Below are 20,387 nucleotides of genomic sequence, written 5' to 3'. Positions count from 1 at the left end.
ATTCTTGCCCTCAACACAGACAAGAATAAATTTTTTTTTTTTTTTTGCAGACGGACATACTGATGTGGACTGCACATAGGTGTGCTATCCGCATCTTTTGTGGCCCTATTGAAATCAATGGGTCTGCAACCCATCTGCAAAAAATGCGGACCAAAACTATGGTCGTGCGCATGAGGCCTTACTCATATCCTTTGGATAGATGTTAAGAATTATCTGGGATGAATTAAAGATAATCTGGAGTTTCCTATTATAAATATCCATTAGAGATTACTTTCCCATAAATATCCTTTGAGAACAAATGGCTTACTAGGCAAAATCCAAATCTGGCAGGCAGACTTGTAACTGATGTGGAATCTGGGTGGTTTTGTTAAGTTCGTCCAGTAATCTCTGGTAATGCACTCTCCCGAAAAAACTGGCAGGGTCCAGTAGGTTACTCATACCTTTTCACCATATATTTGGCGCCTCAGTACACCTACTTTATAAAACACATATCAACTGCAATCAAGTTCGGCCAGAGACGAGGACATGGGCAATGTTAAATGCGTTGGCACTGGGACAAAGAAAGACAAAAAGCACAGGGAAAAAAAAAAAGGGAGCGAGAGCTAAATAGTGCAATGTGAGAACAGGAACATTAGATTAGATGCGATAACAGAGAACACTGCGGCATCAGCCTAGACACATGGACAAAATGGACACATCTGATATCTCCAGTGATCTGTCTGGCTGAAAAGGACAGTCAGCTTCACTTGTCCCCATGTAGATGAAGATGATAAAATCGGATTCGTGGGTGAAAGAACAAGAATGTAATAGAATTGGCCTAAAAGAGGAGTAAAGATAAAATAGTCAATTGTAATTCTGTTTGGCAGGACATGTGCCATCTGTAAGTGACACAAGGAGACCGGCGGCCAAAAACAGACGTAAAAACTGCATCTGGTGATCTAGCCTTATATTGTTCATTTGGTTCACAGCCTGCCAGATTCCCATTGACCACAATGATGTCCGGAGGTGATCAGTTTCCTCAAAGGCATGGTTTCTGCTGGACAAAAATTGTGGCATGCACATATTTTTTTTTTGCCTGGGCTACAGCCAGGATTTGTGCTGGATCTCCAAAACGGAGATGTGAACGGGACCCAACTGATCCGGCAGAGAACATAGAATCTTGCCCAAATGGATACTGCCCTTCACTGCCAAACCATATTGGCATATGGGATACGGCTGTCTTCCAGCATAAATGGTGGTTTTCGTCCGGTCAAAAACTGCTGCATGCAACAGTTTTTACCTGGCTGAAACCCGCCATTTTGCCAGAAAGCGGACACATCCCATTATAGACAATAGCGTCCTATGTTAAATGGCACTATCAGGCTACACCGGATCCGGTGTACTCCAACAGACTGTTCTCTGTTGGATCAGTTAAACAGAGGTGGGAACCTACCCTACACTGTGAATATCACAGTATGAAAAAAAAAAAAATGTACAGGAAAGTAGACAAAATGGTCCTAAATGCAGACAACTGTATTATGGTCCTGCCCAAGTTACAAAAAGGTATTTAGCTGCAATACGTCACCCATAGAAGTCTATAGACCCAAAGTGTACCTCCATAGGCCTCCAACTTTCTATGGAGATACAAGGATTATATATATTTTATTTTTTTCTTTCCCCCCCCCCCATTAAGGCCTCATACACGGACATTGTTTTGGTCCGCATCTGAGCAGCAGTTTTGGCGGCTCGGATGCGGACCCATTCACTTCAATGGAGCCGCAAAAGATGCAGACAGCACTCCGTGTGCTGTCCGCATCCGTTGCTCCGTTCCGTGACCCCACAAAAAAATATAAAAAGGTCCTATCCTTGTCCACGCTTTGCGGACAAGAATAGGCAGTTATATTAAAGGCTGTCCTTGCAGTTCCGCAAATTGCGGAATGCGCACGGACGCCATCCGTGTTTTGCGGATCCGCAAAACACACAATGGTCGTGTGGGTGTTGCCTAATTCAAATAAAAATCACTGCGATAGAAAATGGTGCATGTTTTATTGCATGCAGCATTTAGTTTGCCATTTTATTTTTTATCTTCCTGGTACAGTTTTGGAGCGGATCCTAAGGGGGAGAGCAAGTATAAGGCCCCTTTCACACGAACAATACGGATTGGCTCAGGGTGCATTCAGGGAAACTCGCACCATTTTGCAAGCAAGTTCAGTCAGTTTTGTCTGCGATTGTGTTTAGTTTTTTCCGCGCGGGTTTTTCACGTACAGGATAAAAAAAAAAAAAAAAAAAAAAGGAAAAAAGGTTTACAATACATCTCCTAGCAACCATCAGTGAAAAACGCACTGCATCCGGACTTGCTTGCAGATGCAATGCATTTTTCACTGAAGCCCCATTCACTTTTATGGGGCCAGGGCTGGGTGAAAAACTCAAAAATATAGAACGAGTTGTATTTTTCACGCAACGCAGAACTGATGCGTGAAAAAAAAATCTGCACACAGACCGATTAAAATGAATGGGTCAAGAATCAGTGCAGTTGCTATGCATTCATGTCAAGCATTGCACCCACGCGGAAAACTCGGTCGTGTGAAAAGGGACTAAAGGACAGATCGCACTCGTTTTGGAATTCACTTTTGGCTTCCAAAACTGCATCAGGAAACCTGACTGTGTGGCGGTAACCTCAAAAGAAAAAAAAAATATATATAAAATATATATTGAATAAATTGAAAAAAAATCCATATGGATTTAACGCTGCGCCTAAGTGAATTTCCTTGCTTTTATACAAAGCCCAAAATATCTTAAAATCAAAGCTCTGGCAACAGATAAAAACGAAGCTCATGAGCAGATGATATTGCATCTGAATCTTGTTGGAAGGTATTAAAGTTAACTCCTCCCTGTAAGAACAGAACTCATCATCCATAGTGAAATCCCTTATGCATCGGAAAATTGATGGTAACTTACCCGCTCGCTCCAGAACCATCTCAATGTAATTGTCACTTACCTATGAATATGAATTATGGTTAGAGAGTCACATGCTGCACGTTTCTCTGTAATGTGTTCTGTAGAAACTAGAGAGAGACTACACACGTGAGCCACGCCAGCTCCCCTCGGGTCTGGGACAAGCCGGTATTCATTATGCCACATCCTAACCAAGCTTCTTTACACAATTCAGACGGGCATTATAAAACGGGATCATTTTCACCAAAAATTTGCAACAAATCTGCAGTAAAATGGCATGTGTTACAGCAGAGATCCCCAAACACACGAGTCCTGTGCTCAGTCGTTCAGCTCATAGGCTTAAGGCCACTAGGTGCTACGGTGCAGGATCGTCATTGTGACGTCACTGAAACCTCCTGTGCAGGCGGCGTTTTTTAAATTATTTTTTTCCTTCTTTTCTTTGTAGACTCCAATGGCGCTACGGAGGAAGGGTTGGGCATTAGGCACAGAGGGCATATATTGTGAAGCGGGCATTATATGTAAAGACAGCACTACTGGGGCATTATATGTACAGATGGCACCACTGCACGGCCAGACTAGCCACAGGGAAATTTCTCAGAGGCCAATACCCAGGGGGCTGCCCAAGCCCTCCTCACAGCTACTGGCCAGGTACATAATCTGATCCCCTTAGCATTAATTAATGCAAGGAGAATCAGCTACTTATACACCTGCCAGCAGCCAGGTGCCCTCCTGGATTCATACTGTATCCCTGTCCTCAGTATGGTGATAGGGCAGTATTTGATGCTGCACTGTGGTTATTTGGTTCTCTGGGGTGGTATTTCATGCTGAACTATGGTATTTCATGCCCCACCTTCTTCTGCTGTCCCTGCCTAATTGTGCTTGTGTTGACCCCGTCTGCTTGTGTTGCCCTGCCTTCTGTCAATTTAGACTCGCCTACAACGTGGGGCCCACTAATGTTTTTTCCCAAAGTCCACTTCACTTGGGATGATTTACTAGGCAAGGCATAGAAGGAGGCATTATTACAAAATGTGTGTGCTCTGTGTGTCCAATTATGCAGAAACAAATTGTGGGTCAGGAGAGGTCAAAGTGATCTGTGCAGGACTTGGGGGGGTGGAAGTCAGAGGAGACATCACCTGAGGGAGGGATTATTAATGCTGACCCAAATGGGTATGGTCATGGTGGAGCGGTATTATTTGGCCTTATAATAGTATTATTGGTAATGTTGGCTACTGCAACTTTATGGTGTATGGTTATGCGCATGAATGTTTTTCTTCAGCTGGAACGGGGCCTTAGTTAAGCTAGAGGGGAATTATGAACAGTTCCAAATACCAGTCAATATTGGCACAAAACCTTCAGGCTTCTGCTAAGAAAGCTGTACATGAAGAGGAACTTCATCTTTCAGCATGACATCGACCCAAAGCATACATCCAAATCAACAAGGAAATGGCTTCACCAGAAGAAGATTAAAGTTTTGGAATGGCCCAGCCAGAGCCAGACCTGAATCAGATTGAAAATCTGTGGGGTGATCTGAAGAGGGCTGTGCACAGGATGTTTTTGCCAAGAAGAGTGGGCAAATCTCGCCAAGTCAAAATGTGCCATGCTGATAGACTATACCCAAAAAGTCTGAAAGCTGTAATAAAATCTAAAGGTGCTTCAACAAAGTATTAGTTTAAGGGGTGTGCACACTTATGCAACCAAATATTTTATGTTTATATTTTTTCTTCTTTCTACCTAAAAGATTTCAGTTTGTTTTTCAATTGAGTTGTACAGTTTATAGGGTCTCATTAAAAGGTGGAAAAAGTTCTGAAATTATTTTTCTTTGTCCTAATTTTTTACAGCACAGAAAACCGGACATTTTAACAGGGGTGTGTAGACTTTATATCCACGTTATATGCGTGTGTATATATATATATATATATATATATTATATATATTAGATATTATATAGTATTATTGGTACGTATTTTTCCTGCTATGTGCAAATTGTGTTTTGATAACTCCATTCCAAATGTAGTGTACTGTCAACTTAGGCTGGGTGTCTGGATGTGGCTGAAGTAAGGCCTTTTGCGCATACCTGTGTCCGTAATGAATCCTTGACGAGATGGTCTGTGTTCCGTTTTTTACCCTGTGTGTCATCCATACTCTACAGACACTACAAAGCTGACAAGAGGTAGGTTGGATTTATGTTTTATGTTCACTTCTGAAACCGGCATTTCTCTATCGACTGCTGGTCAGTCCCTTTTGGGTACTAGTGGACTCATGTGCCTGCTGACAGACCCTCCTGTCAGCAGCAAGTACTGCTGGATGCAAAAGGTTAAGATGGCCAATTTCCCCGCTTCTCCATGTCCTAAGCATGGCATGTGGGTTTTAGTCCACGTCACAAACATGAATTAGGCGTGCTTAGAATAATTGTCGGACATGTCGATGTTTTATTCCGGCAGCCTCTTGCGTGCCCCTGCCGGAACTCCCACCCAAATATAGTCAATGGTGACAGAGCGGCAGTCCGGGGGCACACGGTCACTAGCGGCAGACGGATCCGACAGGCTGTTCACCTGACAGAACAGACTGCGCGGAGGTCCGTGCCGCTAGTGTGAAAGTAGCCTTACAGAGCATTACCAATGCCAATCAACTGACTACTAAGACGGCAATGTCCCTGAATTGGAAAGTTATTCCTCATAATCAAGAACAGTTTTTATTAATGCATTACTTTTGCTCTGACCCATCGTTAATGGCATTATAATCCAGAGCTGCATTTTTTCGGCAGCCCCATAGAAATGAATTAAGGGGCGGCTGCGCTTGCGCAGTGCGCCCTCCATTCATTTCCCTGCTCCGTTCTCATTGTAGGTGCGGGTCCCAGAGGTGGGACCCGCACCTATAAGACAATGAGGGCATATCCTAGGAATATGCCTCCATTGTCTGTGATGGGAATACACCTTTAAAGAAAAAGTTTTACAACGGGTTTGTCAACTTTTTAAAATAACGGCAGAACTGTGAATTCAGCTCTGCACTAAAATACAAGATGCAACGCATAATCCATACAACCTAAGCAATGTATTACCAAAATGACAACTTTGGTAGACTAAAAAGAAAGAACTGGATTTTTTCAAATGCAGAAGAGTTTCTTTTCCTTACTGTCAGAACTGAATACAGGACCTTTGCCCCATATGAGACTCGGTGACTCATATCTTAAGAGGTGCAATCACCCTGCAAACCAGCTAGAAAGCGGAGACCATTTGTATTGGACACGAACTATAAGCTGCAGCGTACCAATAAAACACGTTATACCCTGAAACTGATCATGCAGGGCATTTATGAGATTTTATACAAAATGTTTAATCTCCATCAAAATATTGCATTTGGACATAAAATTACAGCCAAGTCTGATGTCTTAGTCATTATTACTTACAGGGGTTTTCCGACATTTTAATACTGTTGACCTATCTTGATAGATCATCAGTGTCTGATTGGTGGAGGTCAGACACCCGGAACCCCCACCGATTAGCTGCTGGAGAAACAAGTAGTGCTCACGGTAATGCTGCGGCCTTCTCTCAGCTTCTCCTAGGCCAGTGACAACACTCTCATTGGTCACGTGGCCTAGGAGCAGCTCAGACCCTACAGAAGTTGGAATGGGGCTAAGGCTGCAATCCCAAGGACAGCCGCTATATCAATACACATCGCTGTGCTTGGTGAGCTGCGAGAAGGCCATGACACTCACAGCACTGATGCCTTCTTAAACAGCTGAACGGCAGGGATCCCGGTGTCGGACCCCGACCGATCAGATATTATGACCCATCAGAGGATAGGTCATCAGTATTTAAATGGTTGGAAAACCCTTTTAACTATTCTCAAATGCATTTTAGTCATGTATCGAAACGAGAAATTTGTCTGTGGAGGTAAAAGAATGCCAATTCCTCCCATCCCTCAGATATGCTGCAAGGAGTTTCTTGATTTACTAGATTTTACAGTTGTGTCTTTCATCTTCGTTGTTTACATCACAGGCAAGTAAATTCTGTACTTCAATAGACAATGGACTGGCCGTATGGATGTGCATGTAACCAGTTACAGCACCTCTGCACAGCCTGATATTAACTCAGAAATAACAAGGCTCATCCGAAGACTAAAGGCCCCCCCATGTACATTAGTGAATAGTCAGTGAAATCCTGCTGAGAATTGGCAGGGTTTAGACAACAGTCTAATGTCCCGGTCTAAGTAAGTTCCTGAAGTCACCACTGACAGTATGATATCGGGGAATAGAAGGATCAGGCGAAGTGAATATTTTCGCCTGATCTTTCTGTTCTCCCAGGAGATAAGCCACAGCTCGAGGTGTCTGGCAGTGGCTTCCTTCTCTCTTACAATTGACAGCGCATACACGTTTGGCAAGCTGAATGTGGGAGTCCCTAGAGATGGGCCGTTGGTCAAACAATCATTCTTCCAACAGATCTTGATTGTTTATGGTCATCTTTATTGTTTGACTTGCCCATATATTGTTGACTGTATGAACATTTGTGTTTTTTTGTTTTGTTTTTTACTGATTTTAGCCTCAGGCTGGGTCTTTAGTATCCGATACGTGGACACCCCGCTGATCAGTCTGTTTGAATAGGCACCGGCATTTTGCAGTAGCGCCACAGCCTTCTCTCTGCTTACCAAGCACAGTACCGTACATAGTATTAGCGGCTGTGCTTAGTATCGCCGTCAGGGTCCATTCACTTTAATAGGGGTGCACTGCGCCTAGGCCGAGGGACTCAATGATATGTGACATCATACGGCCTATGAAAAGCTGAAGGGTGTTAAAACCAATGGTACTACTGATAAGGTACAGAGAAAAAAATGTTAAACACACACATGGCAGGTCGAGTTGGGGCATATAAGCACACACCTATGATCATTCATCACTTTGTTCCCAATCATCGTCTCATGTAAAAGACCCTTAATACATGCCTTGGTGCAGAAGGATATATCTAATTTACATATTCCATTCTTGAAATATGACGGGGTGATGAGAGGTTGATGACAATAAGTCTGCTGCAGGGACTACCAGAGATCAGGTTATAATCCATGGAGGAAGCCATAAGCACGTGTTCGGTCTTCCTGCAGCACTACCACAGGGCAAATTGAGAATGACACATCTCCCATTCAAATTAAGTGGGCTACTCATGTCATGCATGTTCATGTAGGTCCTCCAGAAGTAGAGATGCTCTTTTGGGCGCTCTCTTCTTTGGCCAATAGGCAACACCCTAACTAGAGAACCTCATTTTCTAACTCAGAATTTTCTAATAGTTTACCTTGAAAATTGATTTAGTAAAACCAGACAACTCTTTCAATTTCTCACTACATAATTGCCTTCCTTTGGGATCAAACTGGGAAATGCTGAGTATTTTTCAACCAAGTAGCTATGTACCCAGGCTGAGCTGCTAAGTTGACCACAGCCCTTGACAAATAGGCCAAGGCCGGAAGAGGTACTCACTTCACGGTGATAAGGCAGAGCAATGATTAAGCCTAAGGAATGCCAAGTAGGAAACGGGCTTTATGTATGAGTTGATAAAAATAAGAAAAAACAGACGATTTGTGAAGACTTTAGCTAAAGAACGGGGACTATCAGATAATATTTAAGGGTCCTTTGCTGAATGAACTCCCATAAGGATTTAGAAGTGTGCCTAGCTACAGTCCTACTTCGCACTGCCGGATTCCACATAGTTTGCTGACTCTGCATTCGTTTCAGAGCATACCTCGCATTCTTTCATACAGGACCACGGCTTAATAGGGATCTCTATACAGAATATGTGCGGTAGCTTTTCCTCTGTTCTGTAAAGTAAATCCTCAGACTTTCAATCTGATGCTCAAGTGCAGTACTCGTTGAGTTTATGTACTTTACAGGGGTGAAAACTCTCGACACTGGACCAGATATTTTTCAGTTTTTTCTGGCTTTCTCGTCTAGTCTACCACATATACAAAACTAAATTTCAAGTACAACAATCGGGCTATTCAGTTCTGTAGTGAGAATCTTGCATGATACACTAGAACACCTTGACTCAATCCCTGTGTAGTAGTCTGAAACAGGTTGCCATATCTGTTGGTTCTTGAAATATGTAATTAGGACCATTTACTAACTTTATTTTTTTTTAAAAAGACCAATTTTCTTTAGACTATGCCTTAGGGCCACTCATTAGCTGATGTTCTTACTCGGCTCTCTTGTAATATTGTACACTTCTGTCACGACCATCATTTAACATTTTTGTCGCACCTGCTGACTATAGCATTGTGATCACCAGCTTATATTTCAACAAGCCCCTTAGACACTTAACAGAGGATTCCATAGTGAACTAGATGGCGTATCAGGTCATGCTTTATTTTAATAGGATTGCATCCTAAAATAAATGTATTTATTTTTTGAGACCCAATCAACTATTCCTCCCCACTAAAAAAAAAAAAAAAAAAAAAAAAAAAAAAAAAAAAAAATAGTATGGTAAGTAAGGTATGCTTCTTAGGGTATGATAACATTGAATGGAAAGAGTTCTGCTGAAGGTCACACTATGGCAACCCCACAATCAAATGCAAATGTGGCTTGGACTATTGATGACCGAACCCACTTGTGTGTATGGGGACCCCTGACACTCCCGACAGATGATGGAAGAATCTGGCTTGTTGAATTTCAATGCCTAATCCTGTTTCACCTGGGAGATGTCCGACAGTCACTTTACCTGTACGGGGGAAAATCAGGAGATTTAGCCATCAGCCAAACGAGCCTTCAGCCCGATACCTATTGAACCATGGGCCGCTTGTCTCTGGGGGCCCACGAGCCTTAGTTAATGTCCCTTGAAATGAGCACGTATAGAAAAGATCTTTACCAATGGTGTTAATATATTTTTAATTATAATTAATCAAGTAAGAATCCTTTTTGGGACAGATAAGAGTAGAATATATCAAAAAGGTAAAGCACTCAGTACACAAGGAATTGAGAAGTATAGTAACTGGACAAAACCCAGTTGGAAGAGCAACCAGGCTGAAAGTTTTGGTGACACGACATTCGTGACTGCACCGATAAAGGAATTAGAAAGACTGCACAAGCTCAGCTTTCTAATTTTCTCATCTTTGGCTGGCAGTCCTGAAGACGTCACCAGGGCTCTTGTATGTGAGGTGAATGAGGAAACTCGTTGTGCATATCCCAGCGCTACTTTCCTTAGGTTCATTACAGGTCCTAAGATCTATCCATGCTATTATCGGTACATCAGTCGAATGTTGGTTCCCGAGTGATCAGCACGTCAATTCTGACTATTACCTCAGGCAACATTATAAGATATCCGAGAGAGCTCCCAAGATCAAGTAATTTACTCCACATTACCGCTTCCCCTTTAGTGCTCTATAAATGTACAGAATGGTTGGCCTTAAATAACTAGAAAACCTAGAGTGACTTGGACCAGTAGATCTTTCTCAAAGCAGAGGGGGAGATTTAATCAAGACTGGGGCTTGATTTGAATAGATGGCACAACCTTTTAGGGCATATGGACATGGATGATATTCATGAAGGAATGTATTAGGGCATATTGACAGGGTATATGGACTAAGCCCTCATTCTGGTATGATAAAATCTGAGACTCTCAGCCAATATACACTGCTCAAAAAAATAAAGGGAACACTTAAACAACACAATGTAACTCCAAGTCAATCACACTTCTGTGAAATCAAACTGTCCACTTAGGAAGCAACACTGAGTGACAATCAATTTCACATGCTGTTGTGCAAATGGGATAAACAACAGGTGGAAATTATAGGCAATTAGCAAGACACCCCCAATAAAGGAGTGGTTCTGCAGGTGGTGACCTGACCACTTCTCAGTTCCTATGCTTCCTGGCTGATGTTTTGGTCACTTTTGAATGCTGGCGGTGCTTTCACTCTAGTGGTAGCATGAGAGGGAGTCTACAACCCACACAAGTGGCTCAGGTAGTGCAGCTTATCCAGGATGGCACATCAATGCGAGCTGTGGCAAGAAGGTTTGCAGTGTCTGTCAGCGTAGTGTCCAGAGCATGGAGGCGCTACCAGGAGACAGGCCAGTACATCAGGAGACGTGGAGGAGGCCATAGGAGGGCAACAACCCAGCAGCAGGACCGCTACCTCCGCCTTTGTGCAAGGAGGAACAGGAGGAGCACTGCCAGAGCCCTGCAAAATGACCTCCAGCAGGCCACAAATGTGCATGTGTCTGCTCAAACGGTCAGAAACAGACTCCATGAGGGTGATATGAGGGCCCGACGTCCACAGGTGGGGGTTGTGCTTACAGCCCAACACCGTGCAGGACGTTTGGCATTTGCCAGAAAACACCAAGATTGGCAAATTCGCCACTGGCGCCCTGTGCTCTTTACAGATGAAAGCAGGTTCACACTGAGCACATGTGACAGACGTGACAGAGTCTGGAGACGCCGTGGAGAACGTTCTGCTGCCTGCAACATCCTCCAGCATGACCGGTTTGGCATTGGGTCAGTAATGGTGTGGGGTGGCATTTCTTTGGAGGGCCGCACAGCCCTCCATGTGCTCGCCAGAGGTAGCCTGACTGCCATTAGGTACCGAGATGAGATCCTCAGACCCCTTGTGAGACCATATGCTGGTGCGGTTGGCCCTGGGTTCCTCCTAATGCAAGACAATGCTAGACCTCATGTGGCTGGAGTGTGTCAGCATTTCCTGCAAGACGAAGGCATTGATGCTATGGACTGGCCCGCCCGTTCCCCAGACCTGAATCCAATTGAGCACATCTGGGACATCACGTCTCGCTCTATCCACCAACGTCACGTTGCACCACAGACTGTCCAGGAGTTGGCAGATGCTTTAGTCCAGGTCTGGGAGGAGATCCCTCGGGAGACCGTCCGCCACCTCATCAGGAGCATGCACAGGCGTTGTAGGGAGGTCATACAGGCACGTGGAGGCCACACACACTACTGAGCCTCATTTTGACTTGTTTTAAGGACATTACATCAAAGTTGGATCAGCCTGTAGTGTGTTTTTCCACTTTAATTTTTAGGGTGACTCCAAATCCAGACCTCCATGGGTTAAAAAATTTGATTTCCATTTTTTTTTTTTGGTGTGATTTTGTTGTCAGCACATTCAACTATGTAAAGAACAAAGTATTTCAGAAGAATATTTAATTAATTCATTTCTAGGATGTGTTATTTTTGTGTTCCCTTTATTTTTTTGAGCAGTGAGTAGTTTGATCAAAACACATCTGTCCCGCCCGCCTACCTGCGACAAGGTGGTCTCAGTCAGGCAGGTCCTACTCTATACCTACCTATGCCGTTGGCCATCTACATTCTGGAGAGAAGACCTGCACATAGAGTGTGCTGTTCCTAGTTGCCTCTGTTTGCTTGATGCACACTGGTGACTAGGAGCCGCACACTATACGGTGCAGGGTCTGCTCTCCTGAAATGTAGATGGCTAACGGCATAGGTAGTTGAGAGTAGGACCTGCCTGACAGACCACCTTGGCGTGGGGTAGGTGGGTACAGATCTGTTTTGATCAAATATATTGGCTGAGAGTCTCAGTTTTTATCATATCAGAGTGAGGGGCTTAGCCCAATATATTTATGTTTTGCATGTATCGCAATTTTTTTTCCATATTGACAGGGTATGCATTAATGGGGGTAACCTAGTAGGTCATAAAGACATGGTTTGTATTGATGGGGCAACCCCTTTAAATTTTCTAGAGCAGTAATTGAAGGGCTTGAACCACAACCTACATTTATCACCTGTCCACAAAACAGAGGAGAAATGTATGATTGCGGGGGTCTGTCCAGAGTCCCCTGTGTGAATAGAGCAGTAGTCTACATGTGTGACCACTACTCCAGTCAATGGGAGTGCCGGGTAGAAGTGAATGGAGCTGTATTTGCGTACGTGCACTACAGCTCCAGTCACCCAGGGGCGGAGGTCCCAGTAGTCAGACCTCCAGTCATACAGTTATCGCCTATACTATGGATAGGTGAAAAGTGCCATTTGTGAGCCAATCCCTTTTTCAAAATCAGCCAATAACATTAAATGCATAGGTTATGCTTGAACGAAGAAGTAAATCCTTTAATTGATTTACTCAAAAAAATTTACAAATTATTCTATAAAGTATATTCTTTGGTTTTGTGGTGGAGAGTTCTAAGAAATGTAACTACTGCAAGTGGCTGCAGACCGTTCCTTGCCATAATTGTAAGACATACAACCCTTTCCTCTGCAAAAAAGGAAATAGCATGGGGAAGGTTAATCAGATCTGACCCGCACATGTCAGACTCATTACAGCCAAAGTACAAGATGCCACATTTGTTTATTGCTGCAGAGGAAGCATCGCTGGCTGCAATCGGCTGTCTATTACTGGTTTGATCTAGACATGACCTCTCCAAGTCTCTACCTCAAGGGCACGATAGTAATATAGATACGTCACACTGTCTAGACCGTGATCTGTCACTGTTCAAGTCTCTGAATAAGAATACACTTAGATCCAATATTTCCCGGTCACATTATTCATCAAATGAGATCAATCAACCACCGATCAGAAAGCAAGACATAGGCATCTTTCTTTTTTTTGCACTGTACCATTACATCTTGCCTTATGATTCTCGGAAGGGCTTGGATTTATGGTTCACATCAATCTGTTGTATTTGAGGCAAAGATAGTCACCAATCTCACATTTCTTTCTAAATTTCATGCTGACCTTTTCTAACAAAAATCAATATAAATGAGGTTTTACAGCGCCGTGCAGGTCACATGTGTATGTCTCCAGTTTTATCTGTACGAGCACCGTAGACAAGTCTCATAACACTAGGTGATAGTCACCACAAAGCAGCCAATGAATTCACCAGGATTGAATGTTTTCGCTGTACAATCAAGCACACTGTATGCCTCCAAAGACAGTATAAACTTTACCTTGCCCTTGCTATTCCTTTTTCGTGACACTTGTGCTTCCCTCTCTCGTGTGCTAGCACTATGGAGAAGAGAGGTGGGAGAGAGGCTCCTCAGAACCATCTAGTGTACGTAGGCTATATTATGCCAACTAGACTAGTAGATCATCTTTTGGGATGTTCTCCACCAATAAACAACCATTAAAGGGTATTCCAAACTCAAAGTGATGGAATTTTGCTAGGATATGCCATCGGTAGTGTCCCTACCAGGGGCAGATTGGCCATAAACTCTACAGGGAAACTTCCTGTTGGGCCAATGCCCATGGGACCAGCTGAGCCCTCCTTTTGGCCAACCAGTGGCAGTCTTTAGGGATGTATTTTGTGCTGCTGGGGCAGTATATTGAGATGCACTGTGGTATTTGGTTCTTCTGCCATGGTATAAGGTTCTGTCAAATTCTGTGCGGATGCGGTGCGATTTTCACGCACGGTTGCTAGGAGACGATCGGGATGGAGACCCGATCATTATTATTTTCCCTTATAACATGGTTATAAAGGGAAAATAATAGCATTCTGAATACAGAATGCATAGTAAAAAAGCGCTTAAGGGGTTAAAAATAAAAATAAAAAAAATTAACTCACCTTAGTCCACTTGATCGCGCTGCCCGGCTTCTCGTCTGTCTCCTTTGTTGAACAGGACCTGTGGTGACGGCACTCCGGTCATCACATGATCTTTTACCATGGTGATGGATCATGTGCTGACCGGAGTGACGTCACCACAGGTCCTGTTCCTGTAATGAATGCTCACCACAGGTCCTGTTCAACAAAGGAGACAGACGAGAAGCCGGGCAGCGCGATCAAGTGGACTAAGGTGAGTTAAATTATTTGTAATTTTTTTTTTTTAACCCCTCCAGTGCTATTTTACTATGCATTCTGTATTCAGAATGCTATTATTTTCCCTTATAACCATGTTATAAGGGGAAATAATACAATCTACAGAACACCGATCCCAAGCCCGAACTTCTGTAAAGTTCGGGTTTGGGTACCAAACATGCACGATTTTTCTCACGCGAGTGTAAAACGCATTACAATGTTTTGCACTCGCGCGGAAAAATCGCGGGTGTTCCCGTAACGCACCCGCACATTTTCCAGCAACGCCCGTCTGAAAGAGGCCTAAAGGGAACCTGTCACCGGGATTGTGTGTATAGAGCTGAGGACATGGGTTGCTAGATCGCAGCTAGCACATCCGCAATACCCAGTCCCCATAGCTCTGTGTGCTTTTATTGTGTAAAAAACCCGATTTAATACATATACAAATTAACCTGAGATGAGTCAGAGCTTGAAAATATGACTCTTCTCTGGTCACACAAGTAAGATATGACTCTTTTATGTTAATTTGCATATGTATCAAATTAGTTTTATTTTTTATACACAATAAAAGCACAGAGAGCTATGGGGACTGGGTACTGCGGATGTGCTAGCGGCCATCTAGCAACTCATGTCCTTAGCTCTATACACAAAATCCCGGTGACAGGTTCCCTTTAAGATGAAATTATTTCAGTATACGGAATATTATAGTAAACAAGACCATTATAATACATGATTGACATTCATTTACATTTGGGGTGACATCATTTGAATCTCCTGGACCCCAATGCATATTGTATAACAGCCCTCCTCTACCAGGTGCCATTTATAAAAGTGGTGTTTCTTCACGTGGCAAAGGAGATTTTTGCCCCCCTGAGGCACAAGGGTCCACAGACGTGAATGCAACCTCTGCACCCGCTAGTGTTGAAACCAATCTGAAAAATATATGATATAAGTACGGATGGCACATATTAAAGGACCATCTGAGGCAGAGTATGCATTTTTGCCTTTGTACTCAACCTTTTTATCTTTACCTTTTCAATGTCATACATCACAGACAGTGCAGGATACTATGGATCACAAACAATATATTTGATTGTCAGTTGCTCCTTTTAGTCCCGTAGCAAAACATACATTAGCCACATCTACAAAAGGGTCATTCATAATAACTTGCCTGAGTCCATAGAGGTCTACTAACCAAATAACAATCCGTATGAATCACCGGATGAGTCACGGGTCTCACCCGGAGGAGTGGTCCACCATATTATGTCTTGTCCAGTCCAATTCTGTAAAGTTTTTATAGGAGATCCATGAAAAGCAAACAGGAGATATTCGTGAAAACCTGGCGCCATACTGTTCGTAACAAACCGGTTGTAGTAGCTGTAATGCCGCTATTCATTACTTGCCTATGCTTCCAGCCCTGGGTCATATTTGCCAACACAAGTCCTCTATCTCCAGCTGTTGCAAAACTACAACTCCCAGTATGCCCTTATATCTGTAGGCTGTCCAGGCATGTCTGGAGTTGTAGTTTTGCAACAGTTGAGGGCCGCAGGCTGGGCATCCCCGACACTACCATGACCATATTAAACCATTCTTGCCAACTCTCCCTGAATGTCTGCGGGCTACCGGAAAAATCCCCTGAACGGTTTCCTGGAAGCCCCAGAAAGCAGTCCTCCATGAGCCTCTAACGGTATGTGGCGCCAGTCAGTACTGGCTATGAGGGGGCGTGGTGTCACATAAAGGGGTGTGATGCATCATAAAAAGGGTATGTCCATGCCCTAAAGAAAGTAGGCTCATGTAAGCACACTGCACTTTCCTACAAAAGTTGGCAAGTATGTAATTAATCATACCCCAGAAGATGTAGCCATATTTAAAGAAAATACTGAGGGTAACACATCAATGCCCAAAACCAGGATTAACATCGAGTATTAGGGCTCACGATTGTGGTTTATGTCCACATCTGATCCGAATTTTTTGCGATCAGATGCAGACCCATTCATCTCAACGAGGCCGCAAAAGATGTGGACAGCACACCCAAGTCTATTTCCCCAGCACCGCAAAAAAAAAAAAAAAAAAAAAAAAAAAAAAAAAAAAAAAATCCTTGTCTGCAAAACAAGACATTTGCGAGTCGACCTCCTAGCATGCACACTTGCTCGGATGTTCTCCCACAGAGCTCCAGTTTTGCAAGAGCTGACTAATAGGTTGTCTCACTTAAAGGGTTTCTACCACCAGACTCACCTATGTTAGCTGTCTGACACTGGCGATCTGCTAGTGTCTGCTTACCTAACCATGGTCATGTATTACCTTTGTCTGGAGCGGTTAAGCTTAAAAACGTAGTTTTATTGGTATGCAAATGAGCCTCTAGGTGCTATGGGGGCGTCTTTTCAGCATCTGGAGGCTCCGTCTATTCACTATTTTTGCCGCCCAGCGCGTCCCTCCAGCCCGCCCCTCTCCTCTAGATTGACAGCCGAATTCTCGTGCCTGCGCCGTGTGCTTCTGTATTCGGCGCAGTGACTGTCGGACCGCTCCATGCGCCGGCATCTTTACTGCGCCTGCGCCGATTACGGCGCAGGGAGGGGTCCGACAGTCACTGCGCCGAATACAGAAGCACACGGCACAGGCGTGAGAATTCAGCCGAGATGGAGAGAAGTAGGCTGTCAATCTAGAGGAGAGGGGCGGGTGGAGGGACGCGCTGGGCGGCAGAATAGTGAGTAGACAGAGCCTCTAGGTGCTGAAAAGACGCCCCCATAGCACCTAGAGGCTCATTTGCATATCAATAAAACTACGTTTTTAAGCTTAACCGCTACAGACAAAGGTAAAACATGAACATGGTTAGGTACAGCAGACACTAGCAGATCGCCAGTGTCAGACAGCTAAATAGGTGAAAGTCTGGTGGTAGAAACCCTTTAGGCAAATAGCATTTATCATGTAGAGAAAGTTGAAAGAGGGGTTTATACAACCACTATAAAACGGAAAGCCAAAACGCCAGTGTGAAAGTAGACTTACTGGATTTAGTTGAGCATTCGTTTTGCAGCCCTAGATGCAATATTGAAATGCCGCCAAAAAGCATCAATAAATTGTTGCTAAAAAGCACATGGCTGTTTTTGTTTCTTTACATAAAAATTAGTGCGGGCTGGGCCTGCTGCAAACAGAAGAGGAAGTGAGAAACTGCGGCCAGTTCAGGCCTCCCAGACTCCCTCCGAGACTGAGCACACACGCAGTGTTTCCGCTCACGCTGGATCCCAGCACTTCCTTCTGCAAACCTTACTTCTACACAGCAGCTTCTCCTATCAGGCAGCTTCTCCCAGCGCCTCTCCCCTGTATGCTGCAGATTCTGATTAAACTCGTCCTTGCCCTGCCTGCCACAATATCCTCATTCTTCATGCCCTGACAGGTTAATGATACCCGGAACGCTGCACGCAGTCTGCACATCTGGACTGAACACCCGGCACAAGGCGCGCACAATGCTGGTGGCACCAGCTCTCACACCTACTTAAAACAGTGAAAGCACTCTGGTGCACATATTTCAGTGCCTTAGTCTTCGTAAAATGCCGCGCTTGCATGGTATTTTATTTCTTAATTTTTTTTTTTTCTTCTGATCAACACATAGTGAGGGCTGGTGAGATAGTTGTAAGTATTGCAGTATTTTTTTAAATCGCGCACCATATTGTTAAAATGAAGGGTGCGCCGTCCATTACGGACAGTGACGTTTTCATGCGCAGGAGTGTCTTGTGTGTGTAGGATCATTAATATTTCACCTGTGTTAAAAAATAAAGCGTTCTCCCTTGCAGATCTAAACTCCACAGATAACGACATTTATTTTACTGGCTCATATAGCACCGACCTAGGCTGCAGCGTTCTCTATCAGTAGGTCTTTGGTTTCCTCCCACACTCCAGAATACCTGGAGGAACCTCAAGCAAACATGGGGAGGACATACAAACTCCATGCAGATCTTGTCCTTGGTTGAAGTTGAACCCAGGACCCCAGAGCTGCAAGGAACCAGTGCCAACCACTGAGCCACCATGAAATAAAAAGGCATCCCTATGTGTTGTATTACCAGCTTCTATATGAGCTAAGCGCACCACGAGTTCGCCTCCAGCCACCGTAGGGCGATGCGTTAGATCATACACTATCTGTGCGCCCACAGATGGGCCATCGACAGCCACGGCACAACCCAGGCAGAGTACGTTTTTATGAATGTGCAGTGGAAAAGGTGAGGTCTGGGCAGCACGCTGGCGCGCACACACCCACAGATATGAAGTCTCTCCGTAACCAGTTCACCTTCCCTTCCAATCACATGCACTTACAGTCCTTTGCCCCCTCACATTCCTGGCAACCACCCAGCAACTGGACCTGTAAAGCGAGCCCGTACCTCATTTTCTTCTCCGACTGGAAACCTCTCATTAGCCAAAGCAGCATTTTCCAGGGATTAGCATGAGCAGAAAGCAGCCACCATCTTCTGCAAGCTCAGACGTGCTGGATCCCCGGCGTTCGGGCCTCCCCAAATCGAGAAATACGAGCGCGCAGCACAGACTCTCGGTCCGAGAAGAAGAAAATAAGTAAGCAGTCAGGAAATCAGTCAGAAGTGCCGCCAAAATGGGAGCTCTTTCTAAAGAAAGGCCCTCCCTCAGACCGGCTGCCAATCACACATGGGTCACGAGGCTGTTTGCTCAGACTGAATAGAGTTCCTATTGACACAGCTTATGTCTGCAGCATGCTACCCTCAGCAGAGCTTTCAGGAACAGATCAGGTTACACAGCCTCTCTCTCCCTCGCTGCATTTAGGGGCGGCCAGAAAATACAATCTTTCCCAGAATACATTTTTAGGCAGCCATGAAATAAATCTCCACAAGTACCCAGTGTTTACACAGAGCACACAGGCCCATAGAGCGCTGCGGTGTATATGAGACGACGCGCATCACCAGCCAGAGCTGAAGAACAAAGCGCGACAAAGCGAGAACAAAGTAGGGTTGTTAAACTTCACGCTGCGGCAAGGAACCGCAGTCGCCGCTCAGGCACAAATATCTTATTAAAATTAAAGACACCTCGTAAAGATATATTCTATTCTCTTCATTCGGCATTCGATAATCCAGATTTTCCAATAATCCGGAAAAGATCAATCAGAGCGACCCTCAGGTTCAAGAAAAAAAAAAATATAATAATCCCATTAAAATGGGTCATCCTGATAGGTCTTCATTATCAGATCAGCACCCCTGCCAATCAGCTGTAACAGAGCCGCTGCGCCCATTGGAGCTCTGCCGGCTTCTCACCAACCATAGCGCCATACATTGTACAGCGGCTGTGGTTGGTATTGCAGCCCAGGCTTTATTGAATTCAATGGGCCCGAGCTGCAACTAGGTCATGTGACCGATGTAAAGTGATGTCACATGGCCAGGACAGTGATGGGTAACCTCTGGCACTCCAGCTGTGGTGACACTACAACTCCCAGCATGCTCCATTCAATTCTATGTAGTTCTGAGTACAGCCAAGCAAGTGTACATCTTGGGTGTCGTAGTTTCACCACAGCTGGAGTGTCGGAGGTTAGCCATCACAGACCTAGGAAGAGGCGTGCCAGCCTCTTCTCACAGCTGATTGGCAGAGATCCGGGGTGTGGACCCCCCACAGATCTCTGGATAGGTCATCAACGCTAATTACCGGATAACTCTTTCACTGGGGAAGGAACAGAAAAACCTCCTTTTCATCTTCTTAAGGCCTCTTTCACACTACC

The 20,387-nt window shown here is 44.4% G+C and overlaps 1 protein-coding gene across 7 annotated transcripts in view; it reads right to left on the bottom strand.

Moving 5' to 3' along the window:
- MBNL3 (muscleblind like splicing regulator 3) overlaps positions 1 to 19,302 on the bottom strand; it is a 123,847-nt gene extending 104,545 nt beyond the window's left edge. Inside the window, exon 1 of one of the 7 annotated variants that reach the window (XR_005774005.1) lies at positions 19,033 to 19,289. The gene's annotated coding sequence lies outside the window, so the exon portion shown is untranslated. Of the gene's footprint in view, positions 1 to 19,032 lie in introns of all 7 variants that reach the window. The other 6 variants (XM_040406091.1, XM_040406085.1, XM_040406088.1 and 3 more) reach the window with 6 other exon arrangements.
- Between the last annotated feature and the right edge of the window lie 1,085 nt (positions 19,303 to 20,387).

Source organism: Bufo bufo, chromosome 8, assembly GCF_905171765.1.
Source record: "Bufo bufo chromosome 8, aBufBuf1.1, whole genome shotgun sequence".
NCBI classification, from domain to species: domain Eukaryota; kingdom Metazoa; phylum Chordata; class Amphibia; order Anura; family Bufonidae; genus Bufo; species Bufo bufo.
The sequence above is the reverse complement of the archived record's forward strand: the minus strand, read 5'-3'. Positions and strand labels throughout refer to the sequence as shown.